Source organism: Strigops habroptila, chromosome 8 (assembly GCF_004027225.2).
Source record: "Strigops habroptila isolate Jane chromosome 8, bStrHab1.2.pri, whole genome shotgun sequence".
NCBI classification, from domain to species: Eukaryota; Metazoa; Chordata; class Aves; order Psittaciformes; family Psittacidae; genus Strigops; species Strigops habroptila.
In genome coordinates, this window is record NC_044284.2 from 36,647,321 (window position 1) to 36,672,705 (window position 25,385).

Here is a 25,385-nt window from a genome sequence, read left to right on the forward strand (position 1 = left end):
TAATAAATTAAGGACTTTTATTAGGTGTTTCCTCACTCAGATCTTTGTCAGTCTCCATTAAATACAGATGACAGTTACAGATGACTGGGGTGGGCTTCTGTCTTCTTAGTTAAAGCTTTCTAAAATCTCCTCAGGGCACAGATCCCACCAGCTTTTGCCATTCAGCATCTCAAGCGGAAGCCTTGGTATCTTCTGCAACAATGGAGGCTGTGGACCACTCCTCCTCTCCCTCATCACTCTGAACCTGCTGTGGTTGCTCTGCGTGCACCTAGTGCATGCATTTGACTTTGCCCTTGCTGCCGGCTGCTGCTGCCTGGCCTTTTTGTCTTCATTAGTTTAATTGAGTGAGGAGCTTGCAGGAGAAGCTATTCATTCCCCTGGTAACTGTGCTTGAAAATCAGAAGTTATTCTGGAGGTGGACTGGTACAGATTTACTTTCCTTGGCTGCGGATCTGTAGCCTGTAATAGTTTCTCACTCACATGAGCCGAGGTTGACTTGGTTTGCCACTAATTAAAATCCAAAAGGATATGCAGTCATCTCTAAATTACCATCTTCAGTGAATGGAAGAAAACTCTGCTTGTTTCCTGTTTGTTTCCAAACCCCTCCGTTTTACTGCACTACCTTTGACCTGGCCACAACGTATGGGAGGGCCCCAGCAGTGCCAGCAGCTCCATCCTGGTGCATGGGGAGTTTGTGCTGGAATACCTTCTCTGCTTTTGGACCAAAAGGTAAATATAGGAAAAGCATGGAGTAACGAAAAATTTTATGAAACCTAATAGTTGCATTTGGAGGGAGGATGTGTTTTCTCAGTGGGAAGCCACTAAAGGTGGCTGGGGTGAGTGTGTGCACCCTGCTTGCCAGAGCACGTTTTTATCTTGACTTTCTAAGGGCTAAAAACCACTGCCAACAAAAAAAGCACTGCTGCATTTGTGCTCACTACTGGGAACCCTGAATGCAGCAGCTGGATTTCCTAGATAGCTTGGTTTCTATCAGTTATTGGTTTCAGATACACATTAACTTTGATTCGTGTGCTGTTCTGACATAGTGGAAGGTGTCGTCTCTCCTCCCTGTTTGCTCGACCTCTGCTTTTGCTACGTTTGTGTCACTGTTGGGGCTGGGCATGGAGCTAGAGGAGAACAAAGGGTCTCCTCCTTCAACTGGTCCTAAGTGGCTCCTGCCTTGCTCCTTATCTGTAGCATGATCTAGTATGGTGGGGTTTTGGCCTCTGAGCACCAGGTAGTGTAGGAGAAATAGGCATCTGGGCAGTGGTCGCAGGCTGAATATGCCTCTTCTCAAAGCAGTGAGAAGGATAGACAGGGATAGACAGAAGATTCCCAGGACGAGGTTCAGAGGCTGGGGCAGGATCAGTTCCATCCAGGGGTGTGCCTAGCCTGCTGCTGGAGGGAGGTCATGGCAGCCGTGCCTGCTTGACTGTAGTCCCCTCCTTTGCTTTGCTACCCTGGGTGAGTTTGCTTTGCACAGGGAGCATTCCCAAAGTTGCTGTGCTCCACTGCAGGTCTTGCAAGGAGCAGCAAAAGGGCTGTATTTTCCTAATCTGCCTGTTTCATAAGCCAGTATCTGGCTATGCCCTTAGTAACAGGTTTTTTTTTTAATGCAGATCAAGTCCTGTGTTTTAATTGACTAAGAAAAAATAACTTAGAGGGTATGAACCCATGACCTTGAGCCGAACAGTTCCTTATTGAGTCCCTAAGCCACCCCCTGTTCTGAGAGTAGTGTAGTTAAATCAAAGGCCAAAGGTTTTGTCATCTTTGAGAGCCTCAGAAAAAGAGTGTGATGTGAGTGAGCTCTCCTCTGTCCTCCATGACTGCAGTCATTCTTGGCCTGTCAAGTTCCCATTGAGCTCACTGTGCTTTTGTCATCAGTTCCTGGGTGATGGCTCTCTTGACCTTCTCTGGTCTCTGTGAATGTTGATGAAGGCCTGGTGATCAAGTCAGCTGTGTAGTAACTAGGTACCCGTGTGGCTACAGGCGAATGGCTTATGTGAGGCTGCTGTGAGCCTCTGTGTGCAATGTGCAGATTTGCAGGTTTGATAGGACATAGTCTTCACTTGCCAGCTCTTCCGGGGCAGCCTCCCATGCGAGTCTCCTGTTTCTAGACTGAAGGCCAAGTGTGGTATCTCATGCAGCACTGCCTGGTCAGTCTTGGCCAGTGCTGACTTTCGCCTGGCTGCTGCTGTCTGAGATGTTGTGGTTGCTCACAGAAGTCCCTCTTCATTTTATTCTATCTGTTTCCTTCTCAGGCGGTGACCAGGCACGTGACTGTACCTCTTGTGACAGGTGCAGTACTAGTCTGGCTTCTCTCTCCCTCTCTCCCTTTCATCTTCCTGACTGCAGTCACTAACGCTCCTTGAGCCTGGCCAATGGCTGGCTTTGGTGCTGGTCTTGCTTGCTTGCGCGTTGGTTGCTGGCTTCCTTGTTACTGTGCCAAGTCAGTCTTTGAAAATATCAGCTGGCAAGTCCTGGAGAGATCTTTGTCTCTGAAAGCTTTTGCAGTTCCTTTCTGTTTTTCCCCGTCACTAAGTGAAGAAATAAAAACACTTGGTTTGATAACGTAAATGCTGGCTTCGGTGCTGGTGGCAAAATTCCTGCTGACAAGCTTAGTATGGTAGAGTAGGAGTAGGTGAGGACAGGTATGGTGGTGGTGTTACGCTGTTAGGTACTCACTGAATCACACCAGCAAGATGGAAAAAGGTTGAAGAGATCTTTCTTGGGCTCAAGTATTTTGTACCTTTGGTGTGATGTTGCACAAACACACTGTAACTGAAGTTTCAAACAAATAGGTATGTACCCCTCCAAAATAAAGCACTCGGGTGCAGCAGGTTGGAGGATGTCATGTGGCAAACTCTTGGAAGAACAGCCAAGTAAACCTTGTGCTGAGAAAACCATCAGGTACATGGGAAGAAGCGTGATCTCTCCCTGTGACTACTAATGAGATCCAGTAAGGGTGCTGAGAGATGTGTCATTGACAGCTTTGCCATTCTGCAAACTAAAAGCCTCTTTCTTTCCACTGAGAAAGGGGAGCACAGTCATAGTGAACCAAATCATACAGGTCCAGGGATGCAATTTTAGAGTCATTGTTGGTGCTGTAGGCAAATAATAAAGGAAATGTAGTGCAAGTCCAGCATATATATTTCTCTAGGTCAAGATAAAATGGCATGGAGGGGCTAAAGCCTTTTTATCCTTAATTTTTAAGGAGAGGAAAGACATGACAATACCTGCACTTACGTGATAAATCACATTCCCCTTTTACAGGCAATCAATTAAGCGCATTTGGGGGGAGGATAATGTGCAAAATTCCTGTGAAAAATCTGTGTGGTGGTTTTCCTGCACAAGGTGGTGGAGGGATGTCTGAGCTATGCCGCCTTTGCTTGAGCCCAAGCCCTAGCTGGGAGGAGGGAAGTGTGTATATGGCTGGGTGCTTGGCAAGCAGAATGACAGTTGCATGCTCATGTCCTTGCTATCCCCATTGCTGTCACCTCTGGGAGAGAAAGACCCTCCTTGACATGCAGGGTAAGTGCATGGAGCTGTGTCTTGTCCTATTGGTGGATGCAGGATGGCATGTGTGCAGCCCTGCTGAGCCGGGGCATTAGGTTTGTCTTTCCTTCCCATTGTTGTGTGCACTGGAGACCCTTGCTGTCCCTTTTTTCTAGTTATTAGTTCCAGTCTGAGGCTTGCACACCCCACAGGTGGTGGTGATGATGTTCAGGTGTCCTCTGGGGGAGAAGAGCAGTGGCTTTGTCTGCAGTGAAGGTCTGCTGGCTTCGTGTAATGGTGCAGCATGTGTGTGTTACCCCACAGCGGAGCAAGGGCAGCACAGAGCACCCTCACTGCCATTCGTGCCTGGAAGCAGGGGTTCTGCAGTGGTGAGCCAGTTTTCCCAGCATAGGGAGGAAAAGTGTAAAGTGTGGCCTGAAACAGTTCCTCTGCTTTTTTTTTTTTTTTTTTTTTTTTTTATTGGTTTTGTGTGTGTGCGTGTGTTTGGTTTTTTTTGTGTGTTTTGTTTGTTTTTTAATTATTCCCTTGGTGGTAAGAGCCAGATTCAATGAGGAGCCTGGCTTCCAGCTGAAGTTGGGTAATTAAGGAAGTAAACCAGCTTTTTAATGTATTTTCTGTATGTCTTGGTCCCCATCTATGATGGCAGTAATGGTACTTTCTTATTCAAAAGACAGACACATCCACAGGCATCTGTGGTTCTCCTAGTTTTGAAATGTGGTAAAAGCAGTTATTAAGGCTTGTTGTAATTGCTCCAGAATTTTTTTCTATATTTGGTACAAATGGTTTTCTTTCTCCTCCCCCCCGCAAGGTATACGTTTCCAAACAGCTGAGGAACCAGCTGTTTGAAAAGGGGAGCACTGAGAAACTTTTCTTAATACATGCTCATCCCACCTGAAGGTATTTGTTCCAAGGTTGAAACTGGGGCAGTTTGCTATTAATGTATGAAAATGAAAGAAGATACTAATGCTTGGTCATCCTTGAATTGATGGGGAGGGAGGGGACAGACATTTTTAAACCAGAGACATATACTGGTCCTGGACAATCGTGCTTTTTTAAACATCATGATGTATTTTAATGCTTTCAAAAATACCAAACCTGACAGAGTGGGCACAGGAATGGGGAATCTGGTTGACTGCCAGTTATTTGTTGCTATTTTCAAATGGTTTGGCCAAAACTGGATAAAACAGAAGCCTTGAGCACAAAGACTTTCTGGTTATGTAGGCTTTAAGTTCTGAAAGTTTCATTTACAACTGGTTTTAAGAGTGGCAAGAGAGCCTGCCATGGTGCCAAGTGTTTCATTGTGATGACATCCAGGCAAGCCTGGGAGAAGGTGACCTTTGCCTTCAAGTTTTGGCCATTTAAGACCAAAAGGGTTAAAAGAACATGGTCCTTTTATTATAAAACTTTATAAAACAACAAAAGCACACAAAAATGCTTTCTCTGCCCTAGGAGATTTCCTCTGCTCCATTGTGCTCTTGGTCACTGTTGGTCTGTTTTTCTTGACCAAGCACCTGAAGACACGGGAGGTGTGGTAGGCCAGCATTCTGCTGATGCTGCCTGGTGTGGATGGTCATTCCCTGAGAGGCGACGAGGAGCTGGGATGGCGTTGTGGTGGTTTGATTTTGGATTGCAAAACATTATCCTTTCTTTGAAACCCAGGCGCTCATACTGCATGAGCTGGGGTGCATTTGTGTGAGAAAGTGAAGCTGCCCCCTCTTGCTCAAGGTCTATCTCCAACTACCTTAGTGAAACACAGAGAGCAAATGGTGGGGGGAAGTTAAAAAAAAAAAAAAGGCTATTTTGAAAATCTTCTATTTCCAGTGGACTGAGGGAGTGTGAACAGTGTGAGGCTGGTAGTCTGTGCTTGAAAATACAGGGTCCAATCCTAGTGTCAGTTTCAAGCACGTAAATCACAGGCAGTGCTGCTGGCAGCAATCGGGAGCTGCTGAAAAGTCAGTCTGGCAGGCGACCTGCAGGCTTTCTGGCATAGATGCGCGGATTCTTCTCATTCCATTAGCCACCCTTCTTTTCCAGCTGTTTTTGTGCATTTAAAGTTACGGGGGTGCGACATGACTGGTCCTGCTGATGGGTTGGTCTTTAGCCATTGCTCAGTGGCTCTAGCTGGGAGCCAGTAGGGTGGCTGCTGGGATGCTGTAGGTAGGACTGTGTTGCAGCTTCCTCAGCCACCACTTAAATCTGTCCTGCTACAAATGATTTTTTTAGTTTATTATAGTATAGCAGTCTCCATCTGGGAAAGCTGGATCCCATCCCTTTGGTGCTGCTGTGCCGCTGGAGTGTTCTCTTCCCCTTTCTTCCCGTGCTCTCCTGCTCTGTTACCTTCCCTCTTGTTTTAGTCTCACTTTATGAACACCAGGACAAACCTGAAAATCAAGTGTGATAGCAAAGATAAAAATTAGACCCCTGGCCCTGATGCCAGATGTGCCACTGCTGCAGGATCCTGGGGCTCACGTATGGTGATGCTTTAACGCCAGGCTCTGTACCCTGCAGCGTTCAGGGGCTGCTAGTGAGTTTGCTCATTTATGGGAGCTGATTTTCCCCATTGGAGCTGACAGTCGATGCTACAGCCAGTATCAGCCTTCCTCCAGTGTGAGGGACAGACCAGGAGTTCAGAAGTGGTAAGTCCCATTACAGCTAATTTTTGACGCATGGGGTTGTGGCAGGTTTGGAAGCGGCTCTGTGCTGAGTACAAAATAGGAGGGGTGTGTGCTTCCTTGCAGATCAAAACTTGCCATTCACATAGTTACTGCTTTACACCAAAAGGCAGCAGACGTGTGTATTAGCTGTTGCTGTTTGTATTGATAGCTTTCTGAGCGGGTGCTGCTGCTGGCAACGGAGTGGAGGAAATGCATCTCCAGCTTTTGTCATCTTGTGTGATCTTTTTATTGGATAACTTCAGTGGCATACTTCTGAATTGAGTAGTTTAATTTCAATAAATGAAACCTGGGAAGCACAGAAGCAAACACAGAAAGCTGTCAGTCAGCGCCAGATCCTGCCGGCGTCAGTGTTGTGGGATAGAAAGATCCATCCATGTCTCTGGGTGGCTGTGTTCAAGTGTGAAGCTATCCATGCATATAAGCTGAACTTTGTAAGATTTGGACTCTGAATTGAGGTTTGCATGTAAGGGGTCTGATTTTTCCAATGTGTGAAGATGTGGAAGTCTCAGACAGCTCCCTCGGTTCTGATGGTGGCCAGAATGGCTGAGGATCAGGGCTCTGGAAGCAGAGGAGATAATGTAAAATTTCTGAGTTGGGGACTTTGGCCAGCAAAACCAGATATATTCATAGAACTTTAGAATTGGCTAGGTTGGAAAAGACCTTTAAGATCATCAAGTCCAGCCATTACCCCAGGACTGCCAAGGCCACCACTAAACCGTGTCACAAAGGGCCTCATCTACATAGTTTTTGAACAATACCAGGGATGGTGGTTGCACCACTTCCCTGGTCAGCCTGTTCTAATGCCTGACTACCCTTCTGGTGAAGAAATTTTTCCTAATATCCAATCTAAACCTCCCCTGGTGCAGCTTGAGGCCGTTTCCTCTTGTCCTATCGCTTGTTACTTGGGAGAAGAGACCAGCCACCTCCTCACTCATTGGCACAGTGTAAGAAACCCATAAAAATGTATGTCAGAACAGGGCAAGCTTTTAAGTACTTTTCATTTAAAATGAAAAGGTCAGATTGAATGCGGTTGTCATTTGGGGACCTGTATGCGCACCTGTCAATCATACGGGGGGGACCTGTGTCAGTTCATGCTGATGGCTGACTTGCTGGGAGCTTGTCTGCTCTTAAAAATTGGTGACTGGAACAGCTAAAATGACAATTTTCCTTGTGGCAGTCAGGCTGGGCCATCTGCTCCACAAAGGAATGGAAACGAAGGATCCCAGTGTGAGGCTGCTTTATCTCAGTTTAACTGGAGTTCATGCTTGGGCTTCTACAAGTATAGCCATACCAATTTAAAAAAAAACAAATAAAAAGTAAAAAAGTTAAGCTCTGAATACTGGTAACACTTTCAAGTGTAAAGGAGATTTCAAAGTGAATGCAGCTTTCAAGTAGTCAGAAAAACAGATGCCTTTCAGCCAGGCTGTTATGTGAGAAGTGTAATTAGCACTTGACGATATTATTTTCATGGGTAAGATTTTCTTTTAAAGGGACTGGGGCGTCTGGCTACTTTGATTTCTAAGTGACCACTGTAAAGTTATGCTAGGGCTGCCTGTTTTAATGAAAGTGCTGACTGTGCTTCTTTGAAACTTGGAGTTCTTGTAGAGGTTTTAAACTGTCCATTTCTGAAAAATCTGAACAATGTAAGAAAGCTTAAACCATAACAGAGGACTGATGTTTAAATTCAGGTGTGTTAAACTACTGCTTTTAGATTTAAATCTGTAAACAGGAAACTTTGTTTTCCATACTCCAGTTGTTTGCTAAATACTGTTGATAATGCAGCATCGGTATTATCAGCCAATGAGTAAACAGATTGTTTCTGATTACCACGTCTTTAAGGATTTTAGAGTTTGTAGCTCTCAGCCTCTCACCTTATATTCCTTTCAGCTTGGGATGGCATTTTTAACTTGTGATCACTTTCTCAGCTTTTTATGAGCTGTGCATTAAATTAAACTGGTTGAAGGAAATAAAGAAAACAATCTTCTGTGAAAGATGTACTCTTTCAGTAAATTCTGGTTCTGGTAGTTTGTTCCGAGAATTTACTTAATGCTTTGACTGTGATAGCTGATTCCTGCTGTTTGGCCACTTGCTTTAAATTACTTGTAAATGATAAATTGCCTATTGAAATGGTGCATTAAAATAAGTGGTCTGTATTGTGCTAGGCATAAAAATGAAGATGCAGATGTCTACACATAGGTGTATAGAGACTCTGAAGTCTTGGCTGCTGTAGCTGGCGATCTGAAGGCACAAGAGTCGTGCTGAGTTGTGCCAGACGGGAGCTTGGCAGTGTAAACCTGTGTTACCAAAGAGACTTTCCTGCAGTTCTCTTGCAGGACTGTGATGGAAAGCTGGGATTTCCTGTTGCAAGATGAAGATCAGAATTAGCTGTGCACAGACTACTGAGCATCTGTTGCGGTGGCTCTGAACTAGGAGGACCTCAGTTTTGTAGAGCTAAAAACATGCCTGCTGTTACTATTTCTGTTGTAAAAGCACCTGGATATTCCCCATAAGGGTTGTTGGGGTATGTATGAAACCCAGAGGTGGCTCCTTAGGGACAGTCTTTGCGTGTATTTCTCTGGGGACTTCAGTGGGGGAAAGATGCTGGAACTGATGGCAGTGATTTGGGTATGCCCGTACTGTGCACTCATTTATCTTTCCCTACCTGAGCCAAAGCAGGAATGAATATGACTCTGAGGGGCAGACCCTTTTTTGGGACTTGCTGTTGTCTCTCAAGATCTGTATCTTTTGCCTGCTTGCTCAGCAGAGCTGGTGCGGTTAAGGTATCACTGTTCTAAGCCTCTGTGTAGTCCTCTCTGGTGTGAGGCTCTCAGGTGCTCCTTGCTGAGGGATGTGTACAGGCAGCCGAAAAGAGGGACTTTTGAGAGAGGAGCTCTGCTGATCTTGAGGTTTTGGGGGCCTAAATCTCGAGAAATGCTCTCCAATGGGAAATGCTTGTTGAGATTATGTCTTGAAGAGGTCTGATTTGGTGGTGGCATCATGGCTTGTGATGAGCAGGAGCTCTTCTAGTACTTTGGGTCTGTCCTCTACATCTGTCTTCTGGGTATTTCTGTTCTCAAAGACCCAGATTGACTTTTGCAGCCTTCTGACAAAGAAATGCAGTTGTAAATGGAGTAGTTTGACAGACCAGTTCTGGTGGATATTGCTGTGACCAGACAGGCTGTCCCTGTCCTGCCTGGCTGTGACCGTGTGGCCAGGAGGGAGTGCCTTGCTTGGGCATCAGTGGGTTGCTGCCCATCTGGGACCATGCTGGGCCCTGCTTGCTGCTGGGGAGGGTGGTTTCACAGCAGGCTTCAGTTGGGTGCCTCAAGGAGATTATGTGGGGTCCTGTTTGACTTGCTGCAGGAACCTCAGTCACAAGGTGATGGGGACAGGGATGTGGAAAGTAAAGCCAGGAAGATGTGGTTCAACTAGCCAAGTCTGCCCGGTCCTGTAACTGATCTTCTAAACATTCTCTGAGTTGAACCTGGCAAAAGACAAGCCTAAGCCAAGATCTTTTAAACACAGGTTGGGTCCCAAGAAATATTATCTTTCCTGGAGCTCCTGGAGGTAATGTTGTGAGTTGAATTGAAATGGTGTTGGAAGCAGAGGGGAATGTTTTTGTCTTCTGCCTTTGCAGATAAGACTGAAGGGCATTTTGCCAGGAGCCTGTGGGAAGGATCTAAATTGTATATAACTCTACATCATTTTAAAATGAAAAGTAAACATGCACAACCATAATATTTGCTTGTACTTGTCTACTCTTTGACGGATGGACAGAAATTGTTCTTTGGCTGAGTTCACCAGCAATAAAACCTTGCAGTTACTCATCTTCGTCCCAAGCTTGCCGTGAATGGGAGAGGCCATTGTGATCTCTGGTTGAATTTGTCCTCGTCACACCTGAGGGGAGCATTGAGGTGTGGGAACTTTTATAGCTGCCCAGCCCTGTGGGGAATCAGGGCTAGGTGCTACAACAGGGACTATGGGACTGAGCTGGGAAAGTGCTGCCTGGGTCAGGGTGGACCTTGGTGTGCTCATATAGTGTTGGTGCAGTGGAGATCTACCACTGCTTGGGAGAGGTGAGAAACTTGCTGCTGTCCTGGCTGCTGTAGCAACAGGCATGGTGTGGGGGACAACGGCTGCTGGCAGGGGCAGGAAGCCGCCATCTCAGTGTGTGACAAAGAGGAGGGATCTGGACTGTGAGCCACCAGCACTCTCTTGCGTCTTGCTGCATGTTGGTTGGAGACTTGTGGGCTTGCATGCACGCTTATGAGCAGTACGAGTACAGTAAATACAAGTCTGAACTGACCCATTTCCATCATTACAGCAACAAACAGCAGTAACTTTCTCTGCTTAGCGGTGATGACAAGGCAAGCTTGTGCTTGTCATGAGCAGAGATAGGGCTGTCAGAACTACCAGGATGTGGCTGGGACTGGATGCTGGCTGTGGGCTGGCAGGGGCAGGAAGGAGTGTGCAATTCAGATGCTGCCTATCTCCGTGGCGTGCCACATGCAACACAGTGGTCGCATGGCCTGGCTGTCCCCTCTGCTCTAACTTCATCTTCTGCAGAGGGGAAAAACAACACCAAGTCAGTCACTTCAGGAAAGGGTCATGCCTGCTTTGCAGCTACAGGAAGGAGTGTGGCAGTCCCCGATGGAAATAAGGCAGAGTTCCTCAGAGAAAAGGCTGTGCTGAAGCGTAGTGCTGGTGTACTGGATTGTGGTGTAGCCCTGCTCATGGTAGTGGTAAACCCCACAAAATGAATTAAATGGTGCCTCCTAGCTCCCTCACTATGCTCAAGGTCAGAGATGAGCAATGGATTCATCCTGTTCTCTTGTTTTAAGCCTCATTTTACATCTCCTTTTACTTCTCCGTTCTCAGGGGCTTTAAGAGCAGTAAAGGAGCTATGGGCTTGAGGAGCTGCAAGTTGTTGGTTGAGCTGTGACATCTAGTGCTGGTTGTTGGCCCAATTTGAGCTGGTGATGCTTGCTTTTGGGGGGTGCAGGGACTCCAGGAGTATGGAGGTTTCTGCATAAGAAAGCTGGGGAGGAAAATGCTGCAATTCCCAGAAGTTGTGTGGGTTAAACTGCAAGTTCTGGAGACAAGCCGTCAGGAGGCCCATCCAGTGTGTATCACATGAGTATCTCTCTCTTTTTGCAGGGCTGGGAAAGAAACCCATAGTCGTGACTCTGGTGGAGCCCTGCGTGTCTCCAAAAGCCCTGCTCTGAGTTCATCCCACTGGCAAGGCTGTGCGGTGTGAGAACCGGTACGTAAACATGTTTCACAGGTGCGAGGGGCAACTTCCCAGAAAGATCTGTGGCTTTTCTGGTGATGGCACCTTGTTCATGGTTCTCTGCCGAAAAGAAAGTCCTCTCCTAATGAGTGTGGAGTGGGCTAGGTGGATTGGGGTCACTGGAAAATACAAGACAAATTGGTGGTTCTCTGGTGGTGCTTGCACCCAGGGGCTTTGTCAGGGAATAGCTGAGCAGCGAGACGCTGAGAGTGTTCAGAAGTCATCCCAGACTGAGGCTTTAGACATGCTCTGTCAAGTGATACGATGTATGATAGCACACATGGATAGGTGTTGTGGGGAGTAATGACAAATGCACACATGAGAAATGCACATACATACATTATATGCATATACACACACACGCTGTACAAATCTAGGCACATGGAAACAAAGATGTGCATATACAGTGTATACTATATGGTGGCATATGAGAGCTTGGGGGTGTATATACCAAATGTCTGTATATACTATATATGGCGATAAAAGAATGCATATGCGTTCATGTTCTTTTTTTTTTTTATTATTTTATTTTTCCTTTTTCTGTCTTTTCTGTATTTCTGAGGAGCCGTTGTGAAACTACCAGATTCAACCTCCTGGGGAGCCTTTCTGGCCAAGGTTTTACAAGCCAGCACCTGCTTTGCCTGCCTGACTTCTTTCTATATTTATTCCTCTGCACCCGGTTTCTGCCTTTGCCTGCAAATTGGAACGGTCACAAACATTTGTGCTAACTTTTGGCTGCATAGGACTTCAGCTTGCAAGTCCCAAGTCTGCTTTTGTGCACAATGAGGGAGGAGGCATATGTCTGTGTAGTTGTGTATGTGTGCATATGAGCATCCCTGGTCTTCGCGGTCTGCGTTACATGGTCTGTGTTCTTGTGATGCTGCAGCAGTCCCTCTATTCTGTATGCCATGCAGGTAGTGCTCTCTGCCCCTTCAAGACATTTTTATGAATCAAATATTCTCAGGCACCCTGCTTATATAATGTCATTTAAGTGAAATTAGCCACGCCTGACCTGGTGCCCGATTGATAACAATCTGTAGTGCTCTGCAGGAGGTTTGAGTAGGATTTTATTCCTAGGCCCCCAGGCTTTTACATTCCCAGGTGAGGACTGTGGCAAGGAGAGGGACTTGTGGTGCCATGTAGCAGGGAGCTCCTGGTTAGGCTGTAGTTGGACATGGATGTGTCCATCCCTCTGGTTTCTCTCCTCTGTCATTTGGGGTAGAAGGTGCTCTAAAGGAGAGGCACTGAATGCCAGGTCGTGCTTAGCCAACACTAACGTGAGCACAGCAGCAAGGGAGAGGGTATAATGGCATTTCAGCTTGGAAACTGAGGGGAGATCTTAATGCTGTCCTGGGGAATGTGAAGCTGGGGAAATAGCTGTGTTAAGGGTCTCCCATCAGCAAATAATGCTTAGAGGAGACATACGCTTGTTCCCTATCTGATGAGTACGACTTGCACTTATTCAAAAGCAGTGTTGGGCTGTCTGCCAGGAGCTGGGAAATGGCTTGTCCTCATGTGCTCAGGCCCCTGAGCTCCCAGCCCCTCTAACAACTACATTGGTTTCTGGCACAGGAGTCCCTCTAAGGTCACAAAGACATTACTCCCAAGTTTCAACCCCAAGAGCCATAAAACATACCCTGCCTGACCTCTGTGCAAAGGCAGAGGCAACGCGAGTGGCACATGTTCCCGTGGGTTTAGTTTTCATGTCCCCACTGCATATGCCACTGCAGCCTGCATTCCCCTCCTGTTTGGTAAGCCCTTTGCCTCTTGAGCTGACACAGCTAATATTTCCCATGCTGGCAGGGCAGGCAAGGTAGTAGCATTTATCTGTTAAGGAGAAGCTTGATCTGTTCGTACTGTGGGACCTCAGAGCAGTAGAGGCTGGTGCATGCCTGGGATTGGGTTTCTGCTGTTCCAGGTGTGCATCCTCCGTGCTTTAGTTCCCTCTCTTGACTTACATTATTCCCCATTTCATCCCGCTCTTTTGGTGCATTTTCTACCATGGTGACTACAGTGCTTCGAATATCTCCCATTCCTGACCATGGAGAATGCTCCTGGTGGTTCTGTGGGCAATAGGGGTACATGGCTTTGCGGGAGGTTTTAGTGGGTTTTTAGAAAAATAACTGATCAGCTGCCCACTGAGAGCTGGTCCCAGCCTCCATTGCATTGATGTTGTCCTGGTGTACCACTTAGCGCTACCTGGACTGTTAGCTCTTTAAAGATTTTATAACTACCTTTACAACTGCCAGTGCAATGGACATGTGCTGGTACTGCCTGGCAAGGTTTGTTTTTTGCAGTGGTAATGATGGATCACAAAGTTAAATGTGGTTCTTATTCTAAAAAGCACAAAAGTGTGGGGTTTTTTGTTTGGTTTTGGTGTTTGTTTTTTTTTCTTCTTCTAAAGCAAGCATTTACATGTTTTTCTATCACCTGTGATATTGGGTACTAAACTCATGCTGCCACGGGCCCCTGACCTCTGCCTGGTTACTGGATGTAACTGTACAGCCTCTATCACTGGAGGATTTTGGCTCCTCCCAAAGCCTGCGCTTCAGTACCAGCAAAAGCCAGATGTACTATAATGTTGCTTTTTTACAGTTTGTTTTGGCCATACATGGGCAGAGTCAGCTCTGGAATTCCTTCCCTATAAATTCAATAGCATCTTGTGGGTGGTGCTGGGGAATCACCCTGGTCTGGTTGGATCGCCTCAGCAGCCTGTTCCCCTTGAAAATGTCCTGATTTGCGCATTCCTGAGAGGCTGCCTGCTCCTGGAGCCATGGCTGCAGCTACCAGGAGGCTGTCATCTCATGCTGGCAGGCATAGTAGTCACCTTTCTGCTGCCTGCAGGTCAGGAGTGGTGGCATGGATATACTGCTCCTGTGTGCAGGCAGGCTCTGCAGGGACAGTTGTGCCCTCTAAGCTTAACTGCTCTGCCTCCTAAATTTGCTAGATGGACTTGAACACTGACCATCAACCCCCTCTCCTAGAGATGGGGGGGGCTGAATGCTCCCCTGTTCCCATCTGCCATAGAATGCTGTGCTATGTGTCCCAGCAGGGATCGGGGTGTGCTGCCATCCTGGGGCTCCTTGTTCCTGCGGGGAGATCTTCCCTTGTCCCAGCAGCATGTTCCTTTCTGCAAAGCTGTGTTTTTCTGGGGTTTGTTTTTCTGTAAAGCAAAATCAACTACATGCTTTTTGCAAAGCACCAGCTAGATGAGCTAGGTCAGGGAGATTGCCCTGCCCTGGGTGAGCAGCTAATGTGGGACGCAGCAGCAGGACCTCTCCAGTGGCATTGATGGCTGAGCCTTGCCTTTGCTGGTGCCAAACTGGTGTCACAATAAACACAGCCTGAATTTGCCCACGTGCTTTCAAAGAGTATTCCAAAAAATAGTTCTAGGAGGTTTTCTGTGGATGAGTGGAGGGATGAAAGGGAGGCTTGCTGTGGTGGGCAAGGGGTGATGTCTCCTGGAGCTGCCCCTATTGCATCTCACCAGGCATCCCATGGAGGAGGCAGAGATGCAGTGTCACCCATTGAGCCAGGAGCCTCCAAAGCACAGGTCAGGAAGGTGACATGTGGCCCCATGTCCAGGCTGTGTGTAGGTCAGTAACAGTGATGTGCTCAGCTCAGGCTCCAGAGGGGCGAGTCGTCCCTGTGCCAAAGCCAGGGAGAGAAGGGTGACTTTTTTTGACATCCTTTGGAGTTTTGATCTCCATATTTGGAAATGTTTACCCATTGCTCTGATCTATTGCAAGGGAGGGGAGGTGACTCAGGGTCTGGTGGAGGCAGTATTTGAATTCCTGTAGTAAGGTTCCCCCCACCCCCCCCACCCCTCCCGCCCTTTCTTGTTTTGGAAGCTTGTTGTGGTCAGTTCTCAGTTCTCTCTTGCTCCTGGACTTTGCTCCAAATTTGATCTGCTCAGGAGGGAAGCGTGTTAGCGAAGGAGCTTGCCTGGATGCTGGTAAGTGCATCATTGCTGCTTTAGCAAGGAGCTTGGGATTTTTTTGTTTTGTTTAGTCAGATGGATTGCGTTGAAGTGTGTGCATTGCGGGTGGAGGTGGGCATGTGGATCTCCAGTCAACATCAAGGGACCCTCTGAAACCCTTCTGTAGCAGGGAAAGTTGGCTTAGTGGATTGGTCTCAAAGGCAAAATGTTTCTTCAGGCCTAGGTATAAAGATAATTTAAGCCAGCTCCCATTCAGTCATGCTCTTCCTTTTATTTTCAGTGGTTTATGCAGCAAGGCAGCAGAGCAGTGTAGAGTTAAATGAGTATATATGCATGTGGTCAGCAAGTGAAATATAGCTTAAGTATGATTTCTGTCTCTTAAGCAAGAGTGTGTTTAAAAGGCTGCATAATGCATAGGTATATTTCTCTCAAGTGTTAATATTTAACTGTTTTGTTAGGGACCTGAAGCAGTTTAGCTGCTGTAACTGAATGAAGTTTCAGTGTCTGTTTTTTCCTGTTACTCTTTATTTTTCCTTAGTGTGAAGTTTTTAATCTCTGGTATTGCAGCTGGCTGCTTCTCTTCTCCCCCTCCCCCCTCCCCCTTTCCTTTCTCTTTCCTGAAAGGAAACTGCAGTTTATCCAGACAGTCAGGGGTGTGGGGGGAATCTGGAAGATGCTCTGCTTCCTGTTTTATTCATGGCGGCTAAAACCAGGCTGGGGAATCTGGAGTGGAGATCCGCCATCCCATGCATTCCTCTTGTCATTTGGAGCATGTAACATGTATAGAGTGCTTTTAACACTGCTCAAGGGGTTGCATAGCAGCCAGTCCTGTGCCTTGGACAGACTGCACTTTGTCCTTTTACTTGGGAAGGGGTGTTGGTGAAAACCCCTTTATAGTTAGTTCCTCTTGCTGGTTAGTGATACTTATATCTTCTCAACTAACTTATGTTTTTAGTCTGATTCAAACCTGTTGTTATCATACTCTACTTGTTTTAAATTTAAGACCTTTGTTCGTTAAATCTCTTGTGTTTTTTCTTTTGCCCTTTTAAATGGGGATTAATACTTGGTGTGAGGTTTGGTTTTCCAGAGATGTGGATTTGCAGCAGGTCCTTGAGGTGCAAAACTGGCTTAATTATTCTGGGCAGGGTGAGATACTTGGCTTAGTTTGCACAAGGATGGGGTGTGAGCTGAAAAGCACTCAGCCCCAAAAGGTGATGGAGGGACTGCTGGAGCCTATTCTTGCAGGTGGGATGTGTTGGGAGCTTGTAGACTTTAGCTGCATTTTAATCCTTGTCGTTTCAATAAGCTACCTGGATTACTGCAGGTTTTGGGATCAGGGCCCCACTGGAATGGGCTTGCTACTGATGCAAGGGAAGGAACTGCTGTCCTAAAGAGTGTATGGCCTGAACAGACAGTGAAGGTGATGGGCTGGAAAACAGGATTCTGGGGAGACATATGGAGATGTTACGACACCCGAAGCCTCAGCCCAGTGACTTGCCAAGGAGCTGCCCATTCTCTGTCGTGTGTGGTGGTGCCAAGCTGTGACAGGCAGTCTGTGTTGCTCCTTGTGTGCTGAGCTTTGTCTTTGTGTGTGCACAGATGGCCCCATGGGATGGCAATGCCTCCTCCCTGTGCAGCACTTCCCCTGCTTGGTTGTGCCCTGGATCAGCTCCTGCTTCTGGTGGTGCATGGATGTGCTGCATCCAGGCTTCGCCAGCTGCTTGTGGCCGAGCATGGTGTTTCGGGGGCAGCACATTGGGACTGGAAATGGTGATGTTCTGTTCCCCTTGCAGTTTTCCCCCTTTCCTGCTGGCCAGGACAGACTGCTTGTTGGAAGACAAGGACAAGCAGCACCTGAGTGCTGTAACAGAGGGCTCTGGGCAGTGCTCATCTGGCATGCCTGGGGAAGCACATTGGGGCCATTAATCTTCACGTGCCAATCTTTCTCTGTGCAATGTCTCATCGCTGCAAGGACGTGACTTGAGAGCTGAATGGACTGTGAGGGATGAGCTCCCACGTGCTGCATGTGTGTCCCCCCGGACGGGTGCAGGCAGGGCTGGGAGAGCTCGTGGAGGATGGAGGATGTCCATGGCTGGGACTGCAGACTGCCAAGGCTCTCCATCTGGTATTTCTTCAGGACCTGGGCAGATCCAGTGATGATCACTGATGTTAACCAGGGTTCCGAGTGTATTTTTTTTCTGCTCCAGGAACAGAGCCATTAAGGGCTGACCTGTAAATTAATAAAGCTGTCTAAAGATTTTCCTTCCTGCAGCCTGGCACTTGGTAAATGCTCAAGTCTGAGAAACCTTCCATGGCACTGGACCTCAAGTGTGCTCAGAGCGCCTCATGCCTGCCTTTCTTAAGCTTCTCTCAATCACTTCTAATGATACATTAAATGCAGAGGATTCGCTTTAGCTCCCATGTAAGGAGGGTTGGTTCTCAGCCCATACTTCATCCCAGCTGTTGCACCAATTGATCCAGGGCTGGCACTGCATGGGATGTGGCAAATCGGTGGCACTGTCACTGTGTGACACTGGTGCTTTGAGGGATTTAGCGTGTACCTGAGGGCTGTGTGTACATGCCCCACAGCAGGTAAGAGAAGCTGCTGCAGGTACGTGCAGCACACATAGGCATGGAAGAGATGAAGGCAAGACAAGGTTGTGAGCTTAGATGGCTCTACACACCTGATACTTCCCATTTCAGTAGGCAAAGGTTTCAGAGCCTTTAAATGCTAAACTGTGCTGTATTATCCTGGTGTGCAGGTGTGGAAACTGAGGCACCGTGTGGCAAACTTGGGAAAAGTGTGAATCTTTGGATTCCACATGACACTTCATGCTCAGCTCCCACAGACAGGTGGGCACTTCACAATCTCAAGCCAAGTGGTGCTGTTAAACCCATCTCTCTTACTCTAATAAAGTCATATTTTTCTGAACACAAAATATTTCTAAATTGGTTTCTTAAAGGAAAACAAAGTCGTACTGGGTATTTAATAAAGTTGATACATGTTGCTAGTGTATGACATGATCCCGACACGTATCATCATCATCATTGCCAGATGGCACCTCACCTAATTGTACTGCTGCTTATTCCTCGGATCTGAATAGACTGTATGCTTTTAAGACATGTCTGTTGTTATTAGCTGTATAATACACATTCTCCTGTACCAGCTGTTGCAAGCAGCAGGAGGTCTCACTTGCAGCCTAATTCTTCAGCCAACTTAAGAGGGGAATTTGCCCCTGAGAACTAGGTATTTGCATTTGGGATGAGATCTTCCAAATGAGAGAAACTCGTTTGTCTGCAGTGAGTGTGTTGGTTCAAGGACTAGTGTGCCCAAGAGGAGGAAAGAAGTTGCTCTTGTTTCTTTACTGCTGTCTTCTAATAGTTAACTGTGCTTATTGCTTGAGTTCATTTTAAAGAAACATCAGCTTTTGAAAGCTGGGCTGCCTGTGGTGGGGAGGAAAAGAGTCCTTGTGCTGTGCTGTCTCACACCCCTGCTGTGAAAATATCACAGGGACAAGTTCCAGTGAAGCTGCCTGATTTTTGGCAGTCACTTCCCTCCTACATCCTTGTTCTTCAGGTAAATCCCTCTCCAACTCCATTAGCTGTTCCCCTTTCCTCCCCGAAAAGTCATTATCATCCCTTGAAATTAAGGAAAAGACAGGAGGAGGGAATAAATGGATGTTAAGAAGTAGAAAACAATCAATTAAATAGTACATAGCATGTAATTTTCCTTGGAAACTTACCATGAAATTGAGGAGCACTTTAACAACTAGTAATTTAAATTGCATTTGAACACTGCTAATGGGTTGTTTGCATGGGAATTTCGGTCATTTCACAGCAGGTCGTTGCCTTTAGTACCCCTTCATTCAGATTAAAAAAATAAAAGAAATCTCGTAATGAGGAAGATGCTGTAGACAACTGGTCCAACTGTTGCTAGTAAAAGGTGGTACTGTGGAAAATTTGCAAGGTCCAGTTACAATTGGAGCCATTTACACCCTTAGCATCATCTGTTCTGGTGTTAAATTCTCGGGATTTGGGTGCTTTTTATATAAAAAAGGTTATTATTGCTAAAAGGTAGGAAAATAACATTATCCCTGTCATACTCAAAAACACGATGGAGGCAGGGTGGCTGAAGAGGCTCCTCCAGGCTCATGAAGTTGAGGCTTGTAGCAGTGGGGCTGACCTGGAACCCAGCCTGTGGCTTGTGTCTCTATCACGGTGAAAGATTCCTAACAATGCTTTGGGATCTCTTGCTCACTCCATCTGAAGAGGAACAACAGAGATGCTGATCAGTTGAAGCTGCAGGGTATTTTTACTTATCAGTCTCGTATTTCAGTGTTTAATGCTCTCCTCCACCACAGTTTTTCCTAGAAAATGCCGATGATTTTTGGCAAACGGCAGTATCAGCCTAATCGTGTGCTATTTTGCTGCTGATTATGCTGGGAACAGACTCTATAGGAAGGCAGACGCAAGTTACTTGTCGCCTGTTGCTGAATGAACATCCCATTTTCAGAGCAGGGTTTTTGCAAATCCGTGGGCATGCTTAACATATGGAAGGGGGTTCCAGTATCAAAACAAATCTGGCCTCCTGTTTCTGGATGTGTAGGTTGTTTCTTAGAAGATGGAACCTTTAAAATCTGTCCCTGCAAACATGGCTGTTACATCCTGCTATTTCTAGAGACATGAGGCAGCTGTCAGCACTGAAATAAGCTATAAAAAGGCACTATTTTCCAAAAATGGCTTTTTTAGCTATACCTGCCAGACAGCTTGGCCAGCAGGAGTTCACCAGGAGTGTCACCGCTGCTGCCCTTTTATACACAAGGTGCTAAGCAATGTAAAAAGTTCTGGGCAAGTCTCCAGGGGCAGCGTTAAGCACCAGCTCTTCAATCTCTATCTTGTGAAACGCTGCTATGCAGAAAAGTGCATTCAGTGTGTAGGAGGGGGTGCTTGTTGGTTTGATTGTTCTTACCCACTCTCCTGTTGTTTTCTAGGCAATTGCTTTATCCTTGACTTTTGTTCTGGGTTTTCATTGTGCCTGTCTTGTTTCTGACTGGGTGACCATCTCTGGTCAGAGGGTGGTTGGAATGCCCCTTCCCCCCTCTCCCCCACAGTCATTTACTTGAAGGTATTCCTGTTTGCTGTGTAGTCTGAGGATAGCTGGTGAGTTCAGACGAAACCAATAACAAAAACTAATTTTTCCTAAGGGTCTGGATAAGGTTTCTCATAGCATAACGGCGTAATCGCTTGTACTTCCTGACATATGCACTACCTGCAGTGCTTTGTTAGCTATCAGCTAATTCTCCTCTGAGATGTATGAGTGTAAGAAAGCTACATCAGATAATCTTGTAGAGGTTGTTAAGACTGTAGGGATGGAGAAGGATGAGGCTTTTGAGCATGCTTCCAGTGAAGAATTCCTGAAAGCTGAGAGAGCACTGGAGATGGTTGTTTCCAAGTGACAGAGGCAATGTCCTCATGTAGGCGAGGGGCTGGTGTGTAGAGGGCAGTGGGGGGTGAAGTTCACATGGTGGAGGAATGCAGGGGGCCAGAGAGCAGCAACTTGAGCTGTTGGGAAACCCCAGACAACTCAGTTTCTCCTGAGATAAGGAACTAGCTGATAGTGTCAACTCTGTGAACTGTCTAGCAAGGGCTCTTGCCCTCTTTTGTTTTACTATTTTTTGTTTTAATAAGCATTTTTAATTACATCGATCCCCAGGAAGTGCTACTCCTGTTAGGCAAATCCTGCCTCATGTGTGGGCATTGTTGCCAAACAGCTAGCCGGTTTGATGCATTGGCTCTTCTCTGACATGGATGGTGGGGGGGTTGTATTCACTCTTCGTTTCTTTTTGTCCTTGGAGCATGGGCTGTCTCTTAGTCGCCTCTTGATGCTCTCTGTGTTGTGGGTGACTTTTTCTTACCTCAGTTTTCCATTTCAACAGCCCACTTGCCTCTTTTTCAACCTCCTTCCAATGGCAGATGCACACTCAGCTGGTGGAAGTTGATGTAGATTTGGTAGATGCTCCCCCAGCAAACAGCTGTGTGTGTTTGCTTGCCCAGAAACCCACTGAAAACTGAATAGAAATGAGACATGCAGCATTTGAAATAATGCCAGTGAGTTATTTCTGTGTTCTCCCCTCGTGGTGTTCCCACAAGTTCCTCTACATCTCGGGGTTTGAGCTTATGGGAGAGCAGGGCTCGTAAAGGCCCTTGGTTTCCCCACCTCCCTTAACTATTTTTGAAAGAATGCTGATAGATATATGTGATAACCTTGTAACTGAGAGATAAGGAAGAAAAAGTCTTATGGGTAGATTAGTGTGCAGCAGAGGGAAGGCAAACACCAAGGGAGCTTGGTGGAGAAAGCCCATGCTGAATTACGCTGTAACACAGAGACAGCTTATTTATAATTTACCTGCCCTGTAAATGTATACTGTGCTTTACAAGTGGGGAAGAAGACAATCCTTGTGCTCAAGAGTCTGCAATCCAAGGCAGACAAATATGCTCTTGAGGGCTGGGGAAGGAAGGGCATGGGTGATTGCTGGAGATTGAAATCCAGATAAAGCAGATTCCTAGAAGAAAAGGACTTTTGAGGTGGGGGTTGCCGGTTATGAGAAGGGTGTTTAAGGAGCAGATAGACAGAAGAAGGTAAATGGGTAAGGAAGAAGGTGAGAAGACCTGAAAGGAAAGGAGGTTGAAGGAGAGAGTAGGAATTGAGAAAAGAAGTAGGAGGGGAAAAAAGAGCAGCGAGTCATCTGTGGGAGGGGATACTGTGGGATGCTGTAGATGAGAGTAGAGATGACCTTAACGCTATGCTGTAACTCAGCTACCGTGATTAGTCATCTCCCAGTGTATGAAGTACCAGTTTCTTCTCTGAATGGAGAGTATTGGTCCTGGCTGAAGTCCAGCCCTGGAAGAGCTTTTGGGTGGGCTCAAATGTTCCATGTGGCTGGTGGGGTACTGGGTGGTTACACTTTATGCAATCCTATGTGTACACCATTGCCAAATGGTGTGCATAAGTAGGCAAGTGCATAAGTAACTTGCCACCTTCTGCTTAATGCCATCAGAGTTAGTCTTCTAGAGACTTAAACAGCAAATCAGGGATTGACTTGTGTGTGTATACATAGATATATATTTAATATTGATATATATCACATGGGTAGGTGTTTGAGTGCAGCAGGTTGCACTTCAGTGACATCTGATGGGATATGGGTGGAATCAGTGGTTTATGTTGTGCCATGCCCAATCCCCAGTAAAAACATCTTTACACTAACTTCAATGGAACTGAGCTGGAAAACTCACTGGTCATCTGGTTCCTATATATGCATCTTTTGGTTTCATAAAGAGATATTGGGACTTCCACAGCTTCCTTAGAGGTGGTGTTTCATCCTCAAGGACTGAAAGAGTCAAGGAGGAATTTACAGTCACCACTTATAGTTCCCTTTCTCTGTATTGTTTTTTTGTTTTGTTTTGTTTATCCCCGTGTCTCTTTGGAAGTGCTTATCCTTGATGTTTGGCATTTATATGCTGGCAAGTGCCTGTAGACTGGAAAGTCCACAGAGTTCTCCTGAAGCAGCAGTAGTAGCATTATGTAGACCTTTTCTCTCCCCAGTTTGATCCTGCTCCACCTTGCTTATCTTTTCTGGGGGCTCACGTCTGATCCCTGTCTGTTTTTCTGGGTCTCCTTTTACTGCTGATGCTTTCCAAATCTTTCTTCTGATTACTCATTTACTCTTCAAAGTAGTCCCCCATCCTTCTAGTCCTTTCCTAATTGCCTATTAGTTAGACACAACTCTTGTAGCCGGTAAAAGGCGTGTAAAAATGAAGGGCATCTCCTCAGTCCATCTACTGTTGTGGCACACTGTTCCAGCAGGAGAAAAGCCTGAGTTTAGAACATCTGAAATTGCCCATTATCTCGGCTCATTTCTTGCAGTCCATAATTTGAGGGTGGGGAAACGAGGGGAAGAGGACGCGAGTCACTCTAAAAATGACTTATTCCACAATAGATCGATACAGAATGTTCCATTACATTTTCATTGCCAAAAATTACTCCCCTCTCCCACTCCCCCTTCCTGTGAGATGCTCCGTGGTGTCTTTTGGTGTGTGCAGGTTGGTGGCATAGCCAGCCCAACAAAATGGTGGCCGAGTTTTGGTTCAGACCTTATATTCTGGGGGGACCAATGCCGAACTCAGTGGAGATGACCTGCTTTCAGAGGAGAAAGAGATTCCTGGCTGCTGTCAGGTAATTTCATGTCACTGAAGGCATGGAGCAGACTTGTTTGATGAGAGGAGTCACTCTCAGCCTTCCTCTTAGGGAGGGAGGCCAATGGATGTGCAAGGCATAAGGCAGTATAAAGGGACATAATAGAAAGTATCGTGGGATATTTGCCAGCAGCCCCTTTGGACTGGTGCCACTGATTGCTCCCTTGGGCTGATGAGATGTTTCAGTGGTGCATCCTTGATGAAGTTTTTTGCTGTTTACAGTTATGGGTGGACATGGAGAAACTGGGCTTTTTCTTACCTGCGATGTTTACACAGTCCTTGGGTTTTAAACTATGCTTAAGGCAGTGATACTGCCCTTCATTTACTGACCAGTAAGGAAGGGAGGCTAAGGGGCTTGTCCAAAGCTATACTGGTGGGCACAGATGTATACAAGCATGTATGTATGCATGTGTATGTATGGAATTAATCCAGGTTTCCTGACTTCCTTTGTCCTGTCCTTCCTGGGATCTTCAGGGGCACCGTTATAGGCAGCCCTATTGTAGCAGCTAGCCATAATTGTATCAGTGCACAGGAGAGTGCTCTTTTCTGGGGCTCTTTCCATGAGGTGGCATCCATCTGCTGCTCTTGCCTGTCATGGCAACTGACGTGTGCCTGGGAATGGGATGGGAGATACCACTGGGCTCATATCACTGAGCTGACCTCAGTGGCCTCTTCAAAAGGCTGCAAAGTATTTGTGGTTATAGCACGTCTTCCACCTGCTGCAACTGAGGCCTTGATCTGCTGGTAAACTTGCTATGCTGCTTTAATAAACAAACCCTACTGCTAACAGGTAGAGTTTTGCTGGGAGAAATTCAGCCTGCGAGAGACGTGGCTGAGTTCATGGGCATGCACTCCTGATAATGTTATCTGCTAGAACAGACGTCACCAATGACATCTTCTGCTTCATCCTATGCTGGGAGAAGGTCTTGGAAGGAGCTGGGCAATGTGGCGTTCTGCACTGTGGTGTGCCATGATGGCAGGAGCAGGATCCAGGATGTTTGGCCATCCCCAGTGAGCTGTCTAGGCAGCTGCTGCTCTGCTTCAAAGCTGCTGTCACAGAAACTGAACATTATGGGATCCCGGGTGCGCACAAATGTGTTTACAGAGCAAATAAAGGTGGGAGAGAAAAAAGGAAAAGCCTCAAAGTGGCTTCGGGTGTTTTTTTAAGTGGTAAAACTGAGAAATTCCTGAGCATGTGCAATTAATATCTGTTAGAACAGAAACTTCTTTAAGAGCTGAAATATCAGCTCCTACAGAAAAGCTTTCCTAGAGAGTCTTTTTCATCTCTAACTGCCTGCCCCATTGGGGTGTGCAGGGGGATGTCTCCAGAGGTGTGGGGCTTGGTGTTTTCGGTTAGGCTCATTAGGTGTTTGCAAAGAGCAATACCTGCCTTCGTTCCTGGCTTGCTTCCACCTCCCTGATTATGTAGGGGTAAAAGTGGTAAATTCATAGGAACACTCACCCATTTGGGTCATGAGGGTCCGATGCCTGATGTCATTTGTTTTGGTTGAGTGTCATTTGGCATCACCGTGTATGTATATGGATACATATGTTTACAAATATAAAGCAGTTGAGAGGGACAGGTATAGACACTGGTATTTCTCAGGGTTTTGGACAAGATATCAAGATGTTATTTACTCTAATCTCAGAGGAATAAGGTGCAGCATGGATTGAAGGGCTGCTCTTCCATTTGTGCTGTACATGCCACATC

At 46.4% G+C, this 25,385-nt stretch overlaps 1 protein-coding gene across 11 annotated transcripts in view; it reads left to right on the forward strand.

Annotated features, from left to right (window-relative positions):
* The window catches only part of LPP (LIM domain containing preferred translocation partner in lipoma), a 344,655-nt gene that overhangs the window by 13,950 nt on the left and 305,320 nt on the right, over window positions 1-25,385 (forward strand). For 3 of the 11 annotated variants that reach the window (XM_030495188.1, XM_030495186.1, XM_030495196.1), the window contains exons 1-3: window positions 14,471-14,541; window positions 14,754-15,436; window positions 18,885-18,891. The exons of 4 other annotated variants lie outside the window; for them this stretch is intronic. The gene's annotated coding sequence lies outside the window, so the exon portion shown is untranslated. Of the gene's footprint in view, window positions 1-11,348; window positions 11,455-14,470; window positions 14,542-14,753; window positions 15,437-18,884; window positions 18,892-25,385 lie in introns of those variants that run through there. 4 more of the 11 variants (XM_030495187.1, XM_030495190.1, XM_030495195.1 and 1 more) reach the window with 2 other exon arrangements.